The sequence below is a fragment of the Oryctolagus cuniculus genome, chromosome 2 (assembly GCF_051225735.1).
Source record: "Oryctolagus cuniculus isolate XC-2025 breed Fujian yellow rabbit chromosome 2, ASM5122573v1, whole genome shotgun sequence".
In the NCBI taxonomy this organism is placed as follows: domain Eukaryota; kingdom Metazoa; phylum Chordata; class Mammalia; order Lagomorpha; family Leporidae; genus Oryctolagus; species Oryctolagus cuniculus.
In genome coordinates this window covers 34,511,543-34,529,500 of record NC_142868.1, presented here as the reverse complement: position 1 = coordinate 34,529,500, position 17,958 = coordinate 34,511,543, and the positions used below count along the sequence as shown (strand labels likewise).

Below are 17,958 nucleotides of genomic sequence, written 5' to 3'. Positions count from 1 at the left end.
TTGCTGACAGTGGCTTCCCCAATGACTGATAGAATCCTGTGCTATTAGGCTTGGGGACTCTCAAATCCATTATTCAAGGTGGCTGTGGACTTCAGGAAGGCTGTAAACTTCTTTGCAATAAAAATGAGGCAGTTGTATTTAAGCTCTGTGAAGGGTAGGTGAATATCCTGGATTTAGTTATTTCTGATTATTTGTTCATTTTTTAAGACTTATTTATTTGAAAGGCAGAGTTACAGAGAGGAGAGACAGAGATCCTCCATCCACTGGTTCACTCTCCAAATGGCTGCAATGACCTGGGAATGGGCCAGACTGAAGCCAGGAGCTTCTTCAGGGTCTCCCAGGGTCTGCATTAGCAGGAACCTGGAATTAGGAGCCAGAGATGGGGATCTAGCCGAGGTACTTGGATGTGGGACGAGGACATCTTAACCAAAAAACTGTTGGGCCAAACACTTGCTTTTAGACCTGTCTTAAATAATACACCATGCAAAGGGAGCGGTGGTGGTTGTATACCGAACATACAGGACCAGTAGATATGAGTCAGTTTATAGTAGACACATCGAAATTACCCATTTTGCTGTGTAGACACAGAATTAATTGTTGCCTTGTCTGGACATGGGTACTAGGAATTTAGAAATGAATGACAGTTCTCTGCCCTCCCGAGGCTATCCTTGTGGCTGGAGGTGGGGTTAAGTGCTCTGAAGGAAGCCCCAGGTCCCAGTAAAGGCAGGGAATACTCTTCGCTGGGCCGGGCAGAGGAGGGTTCCCTAAGGGGGTGGTGTGAAGGCACCTGGTGGACAGGAAGGTGTTCATCTCCGCTCAGTGGAATGGCACTGGTGAGGTGAGGGTGCTAAGGCTGGGAAGGATTGGCACGCAAGGGATTTAAAAAGGCAGGAGTTGCTGCGGTGCAGGGAGGGGCTGTGAGGGAAATGGGGTACAGAGACCCAGGGCACATAGGCCTCTCAAGACCATGGAAGGGGCTGGCGCTGTGTTGTAGCGGGTAGAGCCACTGCCTGCAGTGCCGACATTCCATCTAGGCCACCGGTTCGAGATCCTGCTGCTCCACTTCTGCTCCAGCTTTCTGCTATGGCCTGGGAAAGCAGCAGAAAATGGCCTAAGTGCTGGGCCCCTGCACCTGCATGGGAGACCTTGAGGAAGCTCCTGGGTTCAGATTGGCACAGCTCTGGTCATTGCAGCCAACTGGGGAGTGAACCAGCGGGTGGAAGAACACTCTGTCTCTTCTCTCTCTGTGTAACTCTGACTTTCAAATAAATTTTATAAACAAGCAAACAAAAAGACCACGGAAGAGAGTTTGCGCTTGGTTCCTCCAGGCCCAAGGGACGGCCTTCCAGTGCGGGTTCTTCTGTGCACCCACCTGCCTCTCTCGCAGCCCCAGGTCGGGCCTGGCAGGGACGTCCCTGGCTACAGGGAGAGGGCAGGTAGGGGGTTCTGGACGTGATACGGGGTGACGGCGGAGCCTGGTTTGGAGGTGTTTACTCAAGTGTCCACTCAGCTCTGCGGGAGAAGATGCCAGTTCCCTGGCTGTGCCGTGAGGACACATTCGCTAGCTGGTGAGAGCAGGAGACGTTGCTAGTGCTCAGTGGTCTTCTAGTTTGTGTTGATGTCTTTTTTCACTGTATCCAGATTTGCACTTACAAAGTTTGTGATTTTATTTGTATGTCACAAATGACAAGATATCACTGATTGAGCATCGATTGTTGTCTTAGTCTGTTTTTACTGGCCGTAACAAGACACCGAAGGGGTTGGGCATTTGGCGCAGTAGTTGAGATACCACTTGCTGTTGAGGTGGATATATTCCTGAGAGGAGGAGCGTGGTGGGGGCAAGAGGCGTGGAGTCACCACACAGACCCCGGGAGTTGGGTGAAAGCAGGCCAGAGGGGAGCAGCCCGCAGACTCTTTTATTTCTGTTGGTACAGCAGCTTATGTAGCCAAGGCAGCCAATCTGGTCAAGGGGCGTTCTATGCCCTAACCAATCACAGCCTGTTGCCAGGCAGGCTCCATTTGCCATGTGGTTTTCAAAGCCATCCAATCACAGCCTGTTGCCAGGCAGGCTCCGTTGCCAGGTGGGTTTCAAAGCCATTCCTGAGTAACTGACGCTTGCTTGCCAGCGGCCATCTTGGCGTGGCCTTCTCATTCCACCACAGCTTGCGATGCCAGCATCCCATATCAAAGAGCCTAGCTCTGGCTCCACTCTTGATTCCAGCTTCCTACTGATGCATGTCCTGGGAGGCTGTAGGTGATGGCTCAAGTACTTGGGTTTCTGCTACACAAATGGTAGATTCAGTTTGGGTTTTGGGCTCCTGAATTGAGCTTAACCCAGCTCCTGCAATATTATTTTTTTAAGATTTATTTATTGGAAAAGCAGAGTGACTGAGCGAGATACAGAGACACGTGCACATGCACATACATACACATACTATACACATGCACACAGAGACAGAAAGAGGGAGAGAGGAATCTTCCATCCACTGGTTCACTCCCCCCAAATGCCTGCAACAGCCAGGACTAGGCTAGGCTGAAGCCAAGAGCCTACAACTTCATCCAGGTCCCCCACGAGGATAGCAGGGGTCCAAGTACTTGGGCCATCATCTGCTGCCTTCTCTGGCACGTTAGCAGGAGGCAGGATCCGAAGCGCAGAGGAATCGGGGTGGAACCGGGCTCTCTGCTATGGGATGCGGGCAGCCCACTCAGCAGCTTAACCAGCTGTGCCACAACCTCCACCCCTATTGTGGACATCTGGGGAGTAAACCTGTGCATGGAAGATCTCTTTCTGTCTCTGTCTCTCTGCCTTGCAAGTAAAATCAAAGTTTTAAAACTGAGACCAGGTAATTAACAGAGAACGAAAGTTGCAGGCTGGGAAGTTGGAGAACGAGGGGGTGGTGCGGGCCTTGATGCTGCAGCAGAAGAGGGAGGAGGCATCTCCCAGAGCCCCCCACCCTCGGGACCTCACCTAATCTAATCACATCCCTGTCCACCCCCAAACACCCTGGACATGGGAATTTGGGGACTAAATTTCCAACACCTGGACTTTTGGGAGACACATTCAAATCATAGCAACTGTGTGTAGGAAACGAGTGGGAAATGGGGTAGGGACCAAACATTTACGAAAAGCTTAGGTAATCAAGAATCATACAAGAGCACTGTTTGGTGCAGCTGTGAAGACACTGCCTGGGATGCCCGCGGCCCCCGTCACCATGCATGGGCTTGTGTCCCACTCCTCTGCTCACGACCAGCTTCCTGCAAGAGCACACCCTGGGAGGCAGCAGAGGATGAGTCAAGTACTTGAGTCCCTGCCACCCATGTGGGAGACCTGGCTGCAGTTCCAGGCCCCTGGCTTTGGCCTGGCCCAGCCCTGACTATAACGGGCATTTGGGAAGTGAGGCAGTATTTGCAAGATATTGTTTATGCCATTCGAAAAAAATGGAAAAAAAAAGGAATCTTGAAATTAATCACAGATATGATGATTAACATTTTAATGTATTATATATTGAATATACAACTTTCATAAAACAATTATATTTTGTATATTAAGCATTGTTTTGTTTTACAGTTAAAAATGGTGAATACACTGAATATATGAACCATATATATTATATATTTTGTATATAAGATACTGAATATGTAAAATATTCAGTGTGTAATTTTATATATTCATATATTCACATATATATACATTACATTATTATATATATCTATATTACAGAATTAAATAACAGTTAATTGCAAAAATTAAATGTAAATTAGTACGTGAGTGAAGAGATTCATGCAGCATTCCAGAAGATAAAGGGTTAAACAGTGGATTTCCTTGTGAGTTAGGACCACTCAGGGGCATGCAAATCCATGCAGTAAGTAGTGGCATCATAAAAACGGACCTGTTTAGCATGTGCAGATAGAAGTGTCTTGGCTCTTCCTGACCTGACTTTACAAAGGGTCTGCTGCACTTGTGTGGCTTCCACGGTGGGAAACTGGATGCCCACACAGACAAACGTGGCAGCATGAAAGGCAAGCCCAGTGCGCCTGGGATGCGGGAGCGAGCTTGGCACCGTGGCAGCTCTGTCTGCCTATTCTGAGGACCCCGGCAGGTCTCCCCCTACCCTCCTGCCAGTGGTTATCCCCAAGAGCCGACTGGCATATGCTTTGGAGTTTATAGGAAGAAAATGCTGTCTTCTGGTCTGAGGCAATGGAGAACTTCAGTGCGAGAAAGGTGACATCACAGAAAGTGGTACCTTTGGCGTCAGGCGGCGGCAGGTGGAGGTTACAATGGGGAGTGTTGTGTGAGTGGGACCGTCAGAAGTGTCCAGGCGGCAGCTTCCTGTTCAATTGCCAACACCAGTGGAGCCCTGAGGTGTAATCACATGGGCTCCTGCCTGATTGGACCATGTAGTGTGCTTTTTTGTTTTTGCATGAGATGATTCCATACCCAAAAGGAAGTGTAGTGCCTGAGGTCTCAGATATAGTTGCACTGCATTTTGGAATTAAACAGCGGCTAGCTGGGTGTGGCGCTGCTGGGGTGCGTGCGTACCTGCACCAGTCGCGCAGAGTGCAGGGGAGGCTGTGTGGATAGCTGCTGGCCAGCGCTCTCTAACCAAGTACTTGGATTAAAATACAAAACAGAAAAAAAAAAGCAACGAACATTCATTTACCTTCAAAGATTCATTTTATTTATTTGAAAGGAAGAGTGAGAGAGATGGAGAGAGATGGCAGAGAGAGAAAGTGAGAGAGAGATCTTCTATCCAATGGCTTATTCCCCAAATGGATGCAAGGGCCAGGCCTGGGCTTCTCCAGGGGTGGTAGGCATCCTGGTACGTGGGCATCTGCTGCTGCTTTCCCAGCTGTGTTGGCAGGGAGCTGGATCAGAAGTGGAACAGCCAGCACTGATGCTGCAGTATGGGCTGCCAACATCACAGCACCAGCTGAATCTGCTGTGCCACAACACTGGCCTCCATAGCTTAACATTTATTGAGCACCTACTGTATGCTAGGCATAGCCTTATTTATGCAACAAAATCCTCCCTAAGAAGGCCTCTGCTGTTTAATTTTTTTTTTTTTTTTTTTTTTTTTTTTAAATATATGAAAGGTAGAGGGGTTGGGGGAGAGAGTGAGCCACCTGCTGTTTTACTCCCTAAATGCCTGCAACAGCTAGTGCTGGGCCAGGCCGAAACCAGGAGCCCAGAACTCAATCCAGAGACTCAAGTACTTGAGCCAGCACCTGCTCCTTCCCAGGGTGCACCTGAGCAGGAAGCTGGACTCTGGAGTGGAAGCAGGGCTTGAACCCAGGGAATTGGTTTGGAATGTGGGCATCCTAAGCAGCATCTTAACTGCTAGGCCAACATCTGCCCCGTGACAGTCTTCTTACCCGGGTCTGTCACTGGCTTCTGTCGCCCCAGCCGGTTGACCTTGGACATGGCACTTCATCTTACTGCCTTTCCCTTGCCTTGCCTCTACAATGGGATATAAGAATGGGGAGGGGTAGGTGTTGTGGTGATGTGGGGTATGCATGAATCCCATATTGGAGTACCGATTTGAACCCCAGCTATTCCATTTCTGATCCAGCTCCCTGCTTATGCACTTAGGAAAGCAACAGAAGATGACCCAAGGGGCCGGCGCGTGGCTCACTAGGTTAATCCTCCACGTTCTAGTCCTGGTTGCTCCTCTTCCAGTCCAGCTCTCTGCTGTGCCCAGGAAGGCAGTGGAGGGTGGCCCAAGTGCTTGGGCCCTGCACCTGCAAGGGAGACCAGGAGGCACCTGGCTCCTGGCTTCAGATCAGCGTAGCTCAGGCTGTAGCAACCATTTGGGGGGTGAACCAACGGAAAGAAGATCTCTCTCTCTCTCTCTCTCTCTCTCTAACTACCTGTCAAATAAATTAAAAAAAAAAAAAAAGATGGCCCAAATGTTTGGGCCTCTGCCACCGTGTGGGAGACCTGGATGGAGCTCCTGGCTTTAGGCTTTGCCCTGGGCTCAGTCCTGGCTGTTGTGATCATCTGGGGAGTGAACCAGAGGATGGAAGATTTTCTCTTTCTGCCACTCAGCCTTTCAGATAAATAAATACATGAAAAGACTTAAAAAAAAAAACCAAGAATGGGTGGTTTTAGACTAGGCCTTAACTTATATTTCACATAGCTCTAAATTTCTCTAACTCTAAGGCTTGTTGCATCCGTGGGTCAACTCTGAAGAGGTAGCTGGAGGGACTGGGGGAGGGTTGACCTCTGTTGTTAGACCTATGCATTCACTGGTAGCCTGCTGGAAAAGTTCTTGATTCACAATTTCTTTCTAATCTTGGCAGATTATTTTGTTAGATAGTTTTTTGAGGAGTATCTTGTTCTTTATAAATTTGTAAATTTCGGCCAGAGCTGGACTTGGAGAAAGTTCACTGATAGGATCTTTTCAGACCTAAAGATGCCCGCGTTTCAGATTTTAGGTTACTAGAATGAGGTCATCCTGTGCTGAATCATGTCTGTGCCTTGAATTCATCTGAAGCAAAAAGTGCTTGTGTGGTGCTTTGCACTCAGTGGAGAGAGATCTGCCTCGTGTATTTGATGGCGTACGGCTGCATTGTCAACAGCCCTGGGAAAGCAGCAAACATTCAAGGATGGCTTGAAATGAACTCCATGTACACTGGTATTTTCTTTTGAGGAAACATTTTGGTCAATATTTGATGTCCTGATGCCTTGCGGAAGAACGATAAGGGTGTTTGTAGTTCCTGGCTGAAGGAGGCTGCGTTTACTTAGCTTCTGTAGGAAATTAATTATGACCAAAGAAAAGGGAATAAAAATCCAGGGGCTGGCGATCTCTGGTGGAGGAGGGTCCCTCTGAAAATTGGTGTGAGTTCCAGGTTTGACTTCCACGTGGAAATAAGATGCCGCTGAATGAGCCCCGGTTTTATCCCAGTGCAAAATCCCTGCTGATTGGATAAATGGGAAAGTGATGTGTACTGAGACGCTGGGAATTTCTCTAGTGAGCTTTCATGTCGTGCCTGCTCACTGAAGGTCCATGGCTTTCCGAATGCCCTGTGGGTTCACAGTAAAGAGCTGCCCACCCTAGTTTCTGCCCGTAGCAGGCTTCAGAGAACAGATTCTGCACACTGTTGTTGATGGAATCTCTAGTTACTTTCCTCGAGTGTCAGTTAACGGGTTCCTAGATACCACCCATGCCCACGTGTCATCTCCCCACACCCACGTGTTTTGGGTGCTGGAAGGTTTGTTCTTGTTTCCTGGGAAACTCTGGTTAAAGTAGTACGTACTTCTCCTCCCTCTAAGACTGACTTTCAGGCTTCCAGGGGCAGCCTGGCATTTACCTTGACTGTGACTCTTGGTTCTTTGTGCTTCTGTTCTAGAGATGCGTGAGTCTTGGTGTGGAGGTCGGACACCTGACGCTGCATGATTTTGGTTTGCTCCTCTCGTGTGTCCTGTGTGATGTGTGTGTCTAGATATGTCTCATCAATGATTTCTGTGATAAGATGTGGACAGATCATCCAATTAACCTAAGATGTTCTGTGGGTTTGCCCAAGTCTTGGATGAATGATTGCAAGTTCCTGAAGATTCTATGTGGAATTCCCCTCCCCCAGCACCTTTTTGGTAGTAATCAAGTCACTGGTTTATTCACTGAGTGGATACAGGGTCTTTATCAGGCATTGAATGTATAAAGTGTGTGAGGAAAACCCTGGGTGGTGGTGGTTGTTTTGTAAGATTTGTTTAATTATTTGAAAGGCAGAGTTAGAGAGGGAGTGAGTGAAAGAGAGAGATCTTCCATCCATTGTATTACTCCCCAAATGGCCTCCATGGCCAGGGCTGGGCCAGGCTGAAGCCAGGAGTCTGGAAATCCACCTGGATCCCTCACTTGGGTGCAGGGACCCAGTCCTCGGGCTGTCTTCTGCTGCTTTCCCAGGTGCATTAGTGGGGAGCTGGATCAGAAGTGGAGCAGTACGCATATGGGATTTCAGCAGCTTAACCTGCTCTGCCACAGCGTCAGCCCCTTCTTCTGTGCTTTCTATAATGGAAATAGTGATTTATTTACCCATTGATTGACCAAAAAACCATTTATTTTGTGCCTACCTTTACCTCTAGTAAAAAGGAGGTATGGTCTCCTGCAGAGGTTCAGAAGCATGACAGATGAGTGCCACAGATGCTATGGTGGAAATCGGTCGCGTGGGTTGAACCTGTGGAGCCATGGCCAGGGGTGAGGAGGATGTTGGGGAAACTCCTCTTGAAATGGGAATTTTCGATTACTTCACAGGTACACAGGTGCATTATGGGCCTGCTGCTCTTCCAAGCACTGTTCAAAGATGAACTGATTTAGTCCTCGTGAGGGCACAGTGACAGCCACATAATATTAATCAATATCCCCATTTATGACAGGAAGACTGAGGCAGAGAGGCCAAGTCACTTGCTCAGGTGCCGTGGCTGGTAAAGGCAGAGCCAGGGTTTGAACCTGGGTGGTTTGGCTCCAGAATTGGATATGATTGTTGAAGGAATCCCGGAGGAGATTCAGACATAGGAAATCCTAGGGGAGGGGAGAGGAGAGCGAGGATGTGGAAGCTGTACTTGATAAAAAGTACAGAAAACTGAAGGTTCCTACTTCTTAAGGAGTCACATCAGCTGTTTTGTACCTTTCCTGGATCTTTGGTAATTCATTTATATTTTTTTCACATAGGCGTCCTTGACTTATATTGCAATTCTGTGTACTACTGTCCTTCACTTAATTCTTCGCCACTCCCCCATTTTACAGAGCTGGACACTGAGGCCCTGTGAGGCAGTGTGGAGCCCCCACTTTTACCCAGCTGCTTGAAATCGAAGGCTTGGTCCCTTTTTATTTCACACCTACCTGTGGGGATGGAACCAAACACTGCACATAGCTCACCTGTTCATGTCCTCTTGTCTTTCCAAATCAGCCTGGACAGCAGGCCGACCCAAGGGAAACTTGACATCATTCAGCAGTGCCTTGTTGGAGGGATTTCTGCTTCTCAGATTTGCCACATGAAAGTGTGGTCTGTGTGCCAGGCTCTTACCCTTGTATCTGCTTTGCTAACAACTGCTTTGGCAGAACTGAATTATCAGAGTCAAGATGATTACGGCTCCAACATTCTCTAAAGTCAGGACCTGCGTGTTTGCCCAGCACAAACAAGCCCAGGAGACAGGAGAGAAAAAGAAATCCAAGTCCAAGCTTGTCTCCCTCTCAGTGGCAAAAGAAAGGACTTTTTATGCTGCTTTGGATGTGGTCTTAATACTTAACAAGGGTTGGGTCCCTGTGCAGAAGGCAGTCTTTCTTTTTTTTTTTTTTTTCTTCACCTTTAGGAAATGGATCACACACCTTGTACCTGAGTTTGATTCTGCAATGGACTACATGGTCCCATCTGTGGTCCCCTAAGAGGACATGGCCTAGTGACGTCATAGACGTCTTTGTTTGCACAAGTGCACACTGTGATGTCCACACAGCCACATACACTCTCTCTGATCTTGTATCAACAGGCGTTTACTGCAGCAACGATTGGGCACCTACCGGCCACTCTGCCGAGTGGGGTTTGTAGATAAACTTTTTTTTTGTTTGTGGGGGTTGTAGATGAACTCTTCTCCCCTCACAGCTGCTCATGCTCGGTGCTGACAGCTCACTGTGGAATAACATGGCATGTGGTACTGTTACCCACCCCAGGTACTTTGGCTCATTCGCAAATAGAAATTGACAAGATTTACTGAGGGCTTTCATGTGAACACAACGGGGACATCCTGGGGGGGCCTTGCTAGCTGCGCCTTGACTCAAGCTGAGCAGGTGTTTTTGCGAGTTTGGAGGCATAGGGCGGTTTCTCTTTGGCACAGGGCACTCTGGTTTGCACACAGCCCGGGGTCCTGCTCACGTGCTGAGGGGTTTTCGGTTTTTGCAAGTTGGCAGTCTTGCTGTCCGTTGCCACTCTGGGAGGGTCACATTGGGCTATTCTGGGCATGCGTGCAGGTTGGAGAAGTCCCTAACAGGGAGTTAGGGGGTCTTTGTGGTTAGAGTCTGGACACTGCTTGCTTTTGATTGGTTTGGAGCTGGAGTCCGATGTGTGACCGGTCAAGAGGGGCTTGATTTTGGTGAGTCCTGCCTGTATCTTGCGTCAGTATGAGCGGGGAGACACAGAAAGAGGTAAATACTGAGAGAGCCCCCATCTGTGGCTCACTCCACAAATGATCACCAGTAGCTGGGGTTGGGCTAGGACTAAGTCTCGGAGCTGGGAACACGGTCACTCGAGCCATCACTTGCACCTTAGCAGGAATCTAGAGTCAGGAGCCAGAGCTGGGAGTCAGATCCAGGCACTCAGACCCAGGCGGTCTGCTCCAGAGTTCACCTCTCGGTACCGAGTTGTGTTACAGAGCCAGCGACCTGAGCAAGCCAGGCCCAGTGTGCGCAGCTGCCCCAGCGGGGTTGAAGGACTGGAGGAGGGTGCGGGAGGGAGGGATAAGGCCAGACCTTGGCGTCCTATGCTCCCAACAGTTGTCCTTGTAGAAGAAAAATGTGACCCTGTCACTCTCCTGTTTGACAACTGCCGCTAGTTCCCATTTTTCTGTTGTAGTTTCTCATTACTGATTATTTCCCTACCATCTTTACAACTTTCCCCATAGGTGTCTATCAACTATATCATTCGTTAGTTCATATTTTTCTTTCTTTCTTTCTTTTTTTTTTTTTTTTTTGACAGAGTGAACAGTGAGAGAGAGAGACAGAGAGAAAGGTCTTCCTTTGCCGTTGATTGACCCTCCAATGGCCGCCATGGCCTGCACGCTGAGGCTGGCGCACCATGCTGATCCGATGCCAGGAGCCAGGTGCTTCTCCTGGTCTCCCATGGGGTGCAGGGCCCAAGCACTTGGGCCATCCTCCACTGCACTCCCGGGCCACAGCAGAGAGCTGGCCTGGAAGAGGGGCAACCGGGACAGAATCCGGCACCCCGACCGGGACTAGAACCCGGTGTGTGGGCACCGCAAGGTGGAGGATTAGCCTAGTGAGCCGCGGCGCTGGCCTTCATATTTTTCTTTAAATCACTTTGCCTTTGTTTGGCTTAAATACATTCATCTGACCTAGAGTGTTCTCTCATTACCTTAAATGGAATTTCAATTTTTTAAAAAGATTTTTTATATTTTTATATTTTATACATCTATATATATTTTAATTTATAAATATTTATATATTTTAAATCTTACATATTTTATATTTTAATATTTTTAATATTTTTATTGAAAGTCAAGAGTTACAGAGAAAGAAGAGACAGAGAAAAAGAGGTCTTCCATCTGTTGGTTCACTCCCTAGATGGCCACAATGGCCAGGGCTGGGCCAGGCTGTAGCCAGGAGCTTCTTCCGGGTCTCCTACATGGGTGCAGAGGCCCAAGCACTTGGGCCATCTTTGTTGCTTTTCCCAGGCCATTAGCAGGGAGCCAGATCAGAAGTGGAACAGTCAGGACTCGAATCAGCACCCCATATGAGATACTGGCATCACAGGTGGTGGCTTTATCTGCTGCGCCACAGCTCCGGCCCCCAAATCCAGTATTTTTGTGATTTACATTTAAATAAATCAAACCATTAGGATGACATGCCTCCATTCACTGACCGCCTAAACACGGCTCTCACGCCAGCAGTGTGTGCTGTCCACATGGAGAGATGGGGCGGGGGCGGGGGTGTTGCGGGGTGAGGTTTGAGCAGCTTCATCCAGTCCACGCTCAGAGCTGGCTGCCTCACTCTGGTGCCTCCGTGGCAGTCACACCTAGTGTGCCTCCCCCTCCCAGGAGTCACCTTCGTCTTCACCGTCTTGTTCCTTCTCCCCCTCTCCCCCTCCCCCATCCATCCTTCTTGGGGCCAGCTTCTCTCTTCAGCCTCCTCCCACCAGTTTGCTTCCAGGATTGCTCCATACATCTCCTGTCATACTCAGTGTGTTCCCATCAGATAGTGAGGTGACTCAAGACTGGGAATATTGTTTGTTGCATGAATAAATGACAGGTTGGAGACAAAGGGTAAAGACCTTGAATGTGATGGTAAGTGTTATAAACTGTAGCATTCCCAAGCCATGGAATGTTTTAAAACAAACAACATGGTCAGTAATGTTCTTTTTTTATTTATTGAGTATTAAAGATTTATTTACTTGAAAGGTAGACTGACAGAGACATTGACAGAGATCTTCCATCTCTTATTTACTCCCCAAACCGTCTGGGCCTGGCTGAAGCCAGGAGGCGGACACTCCACCCTGGTCTGCTCTTGGGTGGCAGGGGCCCAAGTACTGGGGCCATCTTTCGCTGCCTTCCCATGTGCGTTAGTAGGAAGCTGGATCGGAAGCAAAGTGGGGGCTGGCATTGTGGTATAATAGGTTAAGTTGCTGCTTGGAGCAATGGCATCCCATATGGGTACTTGTTGGAGTCCTGGCTGCTTCACTTCAGATCCAGCTTCCTGCTGATGTGCCTGGGAAAGCAGTGGGAGATGGTCCATGTGGTTAGGCTCCTGAACCCACGTGAGAAACCTGGATGAAGCACCTGGGTTTGGTCTGGCCCAGCCCCAGCTGTTGTGGCCATCTGGGGAGTGAACCAGTGCATGGATGACCTCTGTCTCTGTCTCTAACTCTGCTTTTCAGATACATAAATCTTAAAAAAAAAAAAAAAAAATTCAATGAGATAATACATGTTGTTTTTAGGAAAAAAAAAAGTGGATTAGTTGGGACTTGAATCAGCCCTTCAGTATGGGTTCTGGCATCACAAACAGCAGCTTAACCCACTGTACCACAATACCAGCCCAGCACTATTTTTTTAAAAAAAAATTTATTTATTTGAAAGGCAGAGTTAACAGAGAGGCAGAGGCAGGGAGAGAGAAGTCTTCCATCTGCTGATTCATTCCCCAAATGGCTGCAATGGCTGGAGGCTGAGCCAGTCTTTCCCAGGCCATAGCAGAGAGCTGGATCGGAAGAGGAGCAGCTGAGTCTCGAACCTGTGCCCACTGCAGGCTGCAGCTTTATCCACTATACCACAGCGCCGCCTCCCTCCCCCTGCCAGTGCTGTTCTTAACACAGCTAAGTATCATTGATTTTGTGGAGGTTGAATGGCAGGGTGAGATCCTAGAGTCAGAAAACAAATGTACAGTAAGCACCGATTGAGATGCATGGTGCTGAAAACCTGAAAAATACGCGTACCCAGTAATTGTGCTCCCAGGTACAGTAAACAATAGAAATAGGTGTGTATCCGAACAGACAAGTTTAACAAAGCTCTGAAGCAGCACCATTAAAAATATTCCCAAACTGGAAGCAGCCCCTCTGGGCTTAGAATGATAGAAAGAAACATTGTGATGTATTTATTCATTCAGTGCAATTCTATGTATAATGAGAATTAGCAACTATTACCTTGTGCAAAAATGTTCTCAGAACTCACAAACAGAATGAGCAACAGAAGCCAGAACTAGTAGAGTATATCTTGTAAGATGCCATTTATATGAAATTCACAAACAGGGGCCGGTGCTGTGATGTAGCAGGTAAAGCTGCTGCCTGCAGTGCCGGCATCCCATATGGGCACCAGTTTGAGTCTCGGCTGCTCCACTTCCAATCCAGCTCTCTGCTATGGCCTGGGAAAGCAGCAGAAGGTGGTCCAAGTCCTTGGGCCCTGCACCCATGTGGGAGATCCAGAAGAAGCTCCTGGATCCTGGCTTTGGATCAGTTTAGCTCTGGCTGTTGCGGCCGTTTGGGGAGTGAACCAGTGGATGGAAGACCTCTCTAGCTCTCTCTGCCTCTGCCTTTCAAATAAGTAAATAAATCTTAAAAGAAAAAAAAAAAAGCTCAAAAATGGAGCCAATGAACCTATGGTGGTGGACCTAGGTCAGCCTAGGTCAAGTGACTAGAAAGGACCGGGGGAGGACTTCTGAGTGCTTATGATCTAGCGTGTTCAGTTGGCGACAATGCATTGCGGGCTTCTCTCTTAGCCTGTACATTTTCTGTTTATGTGCCGTACTTCAACAAAGTTTGTATTTTTTAAATATTGGAAGAAAAGAAGAGTGATTAGCCAAAAAAAATTTTTTTTAAAGCCTTGTTCTACAAACTGCTGACTTAATGAAAAAATAGAGGCAGGTGTTGGGGTGCAGTGGGTTAAGCACTGTGTCCCATAGTGCTTGGGATTGAGTCCTGCTTCCAGTTCCAGCTTCCTGCTAACGCACACCCTGGGAAGGAAGCCAGTGGTGGCTCAGGTACTTGGGTCTCTGCCACCCTAATAGAAGACCCGGATGGAGTTCTTGGCTCCTGTTAGTGTGGCCCAGCCCCAGCTATTGTGGCCATCTGGGGAGTGAACCTGTGGATGGAAGATTTTTTGGTCTCTCCCTGTTGCTCTGCCTTTCAGATAAATAAAAATAGAGTAGCTAACAATGGCTCAGAGCCTTGAGCCGCTCCTCTGTGGCCCATGTGGCCTTGTTTTATTCTTAGCCACCACGTTTTTGCTGTAACAATCGTTAACTACCAGCCGTTGGATTTTGTTTTACAACGTTCAAAATCTTTGGACTCATTGTTCTACTTCATCTTTAGAAGCTCACCGATTCCCCATTCTCCAGATGAGAAAGCCCAAGGCTGAGAGAGATTTAATTTGCTCCAAGTCACAAGGCTAGTAAGCGACTGAATTAAAGCCATTTCTTCCAAGTTCTGTTCTCTTGCCTAAGTCGAGGCCACCTGGGGTCGGCAGTTGGACTTGGACTTGCAGTCTCTGGGAACTGAGCGCGCTGGAAGGAGACTGGCACTGGCCGAGGGAAGAGTGGCAAATGGTTTACATGACGGATCCACAATGGGAGCTTTGTAGCTAATTATGTCAGGCCAACAAACGAGCAAGGAAAGCTTTTTTGGCATTTCAGTTAAATCTATTGTTCTTGTGCTGCTTTTCTTAAATAATTAAGAGTCTTAAGCACAAATTAAATGACTGCAAGTTAACAGAAAGGGAATGCCATTGACTTGATTGAGTTGTAATTGGAAATCTTTTGGCCGTTTTCAGTTAGCTTTCTGCAGACACAAACTTTCCGTGTGTGGCCATGGACTCATCCAGCATGTTGTCAGTTGGATGAGAGCATAGGGGCTTTCTGGTTGGACATTCCAGCCCGTGCAGGAACGCCCAGTCTTTGCGATCTGATACGTATGTGCACCGGGGCACGCCCTTCAGCTCTTGCAGGTGGCTGTTACTAACATCTGTTTCACAGATACACAGGTCGACTCAGAGAAGTGAAGCAATTTGCTAATCGTAGCCAAAGAGATGCAGTCTGGCTCAGCTGTTGTGCTCCCTCACCGCTCTCCTCCAGCCTTGAGTTCCTGCAGATGGGGCACCAGCTTGTCCACGAGGCACTCAGCCTGTGAGTGCAAGCTACTGGGAAGAACTTACTTACCTTCAGCTGATTTGCTCTCTGCCCCTGGGTCTAGCCCTGCCGTCAAGGGTAATACCACTTAAGTTTCCCTTTGGGGGCTAAAAGCCACAACTCCAGAAATGTAAAATGCAGGTTTACATGGGTCTGCCCCAGTACCTTAGTGGGGCAAACAACCAACAACAAATGCCTTTATCTCCTGGTCTGGGCAGGGTCTGGGCAGGGCTGAGCTGGGAGACAGGTGCATTCCTAGAGTCAGCTGGTGGCGATTCAGTTTGTGGCTAATCTGGCTGGAGGATCCCAGCCGGCTTCGCTCACGCGCCTGGCGCCTTGGCGCAGGGGTGGTCCCCGGCCCCTCTGGAAGCTCCCTCCTGCAGGATGGTTGGGTTTGCTGCATTTCAGCTGAGCCCTCCAAAGGTGAGTGCTCCCAGGAGATCGGGTGTCAGAACTGCCAGTCACGTCAGGTCTGGGTTTGGAAGCTGGGACGGTGTCATTTCCAGGTCCAAAGAAGGTGCAGAGGTCAAGTGGAGGGGGCACAAGCATTTCATTGGGAAGTGTCTAAGAATTTGCCCCTTTTAAAATTTAATTTGTTTTTATTTTTTCTACATTAGGACCAATCTAAGTGTGTCCACATTTTCCTGGGTTGTGTTGGGTAAATACTTAATTTGAGTTTGAAAGTCCTCCTGTGGGACCTAGTAGTTTCTCTGTTTTGGGGTGTTTGAACTTTAGGTTTTTTTTTTAAACTAATAATTATTTTAGTTATTTACACAATGTTTACCGCTACTGCTTATCTGTTGAAGTTAAGGCTGAACCCATCAGTATTACAGTCCTGTGAGGACAGGTCTCATATTTTTTTTAATCCCATAAGGGTGAAAGACTTTCTGATAATTAGTTTGTAGCTTACACGCATACAGTAGAGGAATATGGAATGTAGTAGAATATAGAATGTTGAAACCTCACTCAAAGGATTTGTAAAATAGCTTTAATTTATACTCTCATGACATCATTTCAGATTATCATTCCTGCAAAGCATTTGTGCCACTTCAGTTCTATAAAGCAGTCTTTTAAAGTTCTTTGCTGTTGGTTCCTGGTAGACCTCCTGTGTGCACACTTTATTTCCCATTAGAAATTGAGACAAATTCAGTAGGCATTCCCCTCCTTATTGGTAGAAGGAGTTAATTTAAATTGTTTCTAATCTTTTGATCCTTGTCACACTCCTCTGCTATGCAATAATACACTAAAGAATTTTCAGAAAGTAAATGTTGGGGACTTAGGTAGCTCCCAGCCTTAGAAATATTCCATTTTCTGGAGTTACACAAGCAGCTGTCTGCTACATTGTTGAAAAAGCATTGCTTTAGGAAACAGAAAATGTTTCTTAAAATGCAAAAGCAGATTTGGGATGCTTTGCCTAAGAGATGTGAATTCCTTTTTGCCACGTGCCTTCTTCCTTCTTGAGAACCTGAGCAAAGTCTTTCAGGATGATTCTAAAGCTGAAATAGGAGCTTTTTCTTGGATAGGTATTGTGTTGCTTGTATGTTTGCTTATTTAAGTTTTTACTAACAATCATTTCTGCAAAAAACAGAAATGAATTTGGGCCTACTCATTTTGTTTGTGGTTTTATTTCAAAGTTTTATTGCAAACTTTAAAATAAACAACATAGATGTTTTATTGAAGTATTTCCGAGAATTTATTGTTCTACTGAAAAGCACAGGGAATGCTACAGTGAACACCCTGTGCCCATGACCCGGATAAGGAGTCAGCCAGCACAGAGACAGCACTGGGACCACTGGAGGCCCCAGTGCCTGTGCCTGGATTTTCTTCCTCCTGCAGGGGTGGGGGTGGCTGCTCCCCTGCAGGTGGTACTCACTGTTCCTGTGGATGTGTTTTCTCTTCTACTCTGTATGGTGTGCAATTCCATAAACAGCTCATGTCAAGATCTCCCCCTTCGGGAACGGCTGGGTTACCGCAAAGGAAGAGTCGAGGAGACTGAGGAAGGTCAAGCTAAACACACTTTATTGATACTCTAGGCGACTAGGAGGAGAGATCGCTCAAGCCTACTCCTGCAGGCACTAGGCATTACGGACCAGGAGCTTCTCCCCGCGGGCACTAGGCACTATGGACAGGGGAGAGAGGCTGAGCAACCTCTGGTTTACAGCGTCTGAGGGTACCCTATATACAGTTTCTACAGGCTAGCCCTGCCCACATTCTGACCCCCCAGGGTCCCGTCGTCATGGCAACGACAGTTTGTGGTTAGGCCATCCCTTTTCAAATCTTACCAGCTAGGGTGGTTACCACTCTACTTTTCTTTCAAGCTTTAGGCTACTGCGCAGTTACTTTCTTTCAAAGGGCGCTACAGTTACTTTGTTTCAAACGGCGCTACAATTACTTTCTCCATGAATGGCTCCCTAACAAGCTCAGGCCTTTTATTCTTTAAATTTTTAAAATTCATTTTCATTTTTTAAAAGATTGATTTATTTATTTGAAAGGCAGAGTTAGAGGAAGAGACCCAGAGAGGGATCTTCTATTGACTGGTTCACTCTCCAAAGAACAGCTCGAAGGGTAACCACCCCCCCCCCCCCGCTTCCAGAAAGTTCTCGGCTTAGCAGTAGGTTTTGCTCAG

General features: G+C 47.6%; 1 protein-coding gene across 9 annotated transcripts in view; it reads left to right on the top strand.

The window, feature by feature from the left end:
* Nucleotides 1–17,958, top strand: part of RBM47 (RNA binding motif protein 47) — a 171,106-nt gene that overhangs the window by 12,456 nt on the left and 140,692 nt on the right. Inside the window, exon 1 of one of the 9 annotated variants that reach the window (XM_089327102.1) lies at nt 15,642–15,755. The exons of the other annotated variants lie outside the window; for them this stretch is intronic. The gene's annotated coding sequence lies outside the window, so the exon portion shown is untranslated. Of the gene's footprint in view, nt 1–15,641; nt 15,756–17,958 lie in introns of those variants that run through there. 9 annotated transcript variants of the gene reach the window in all.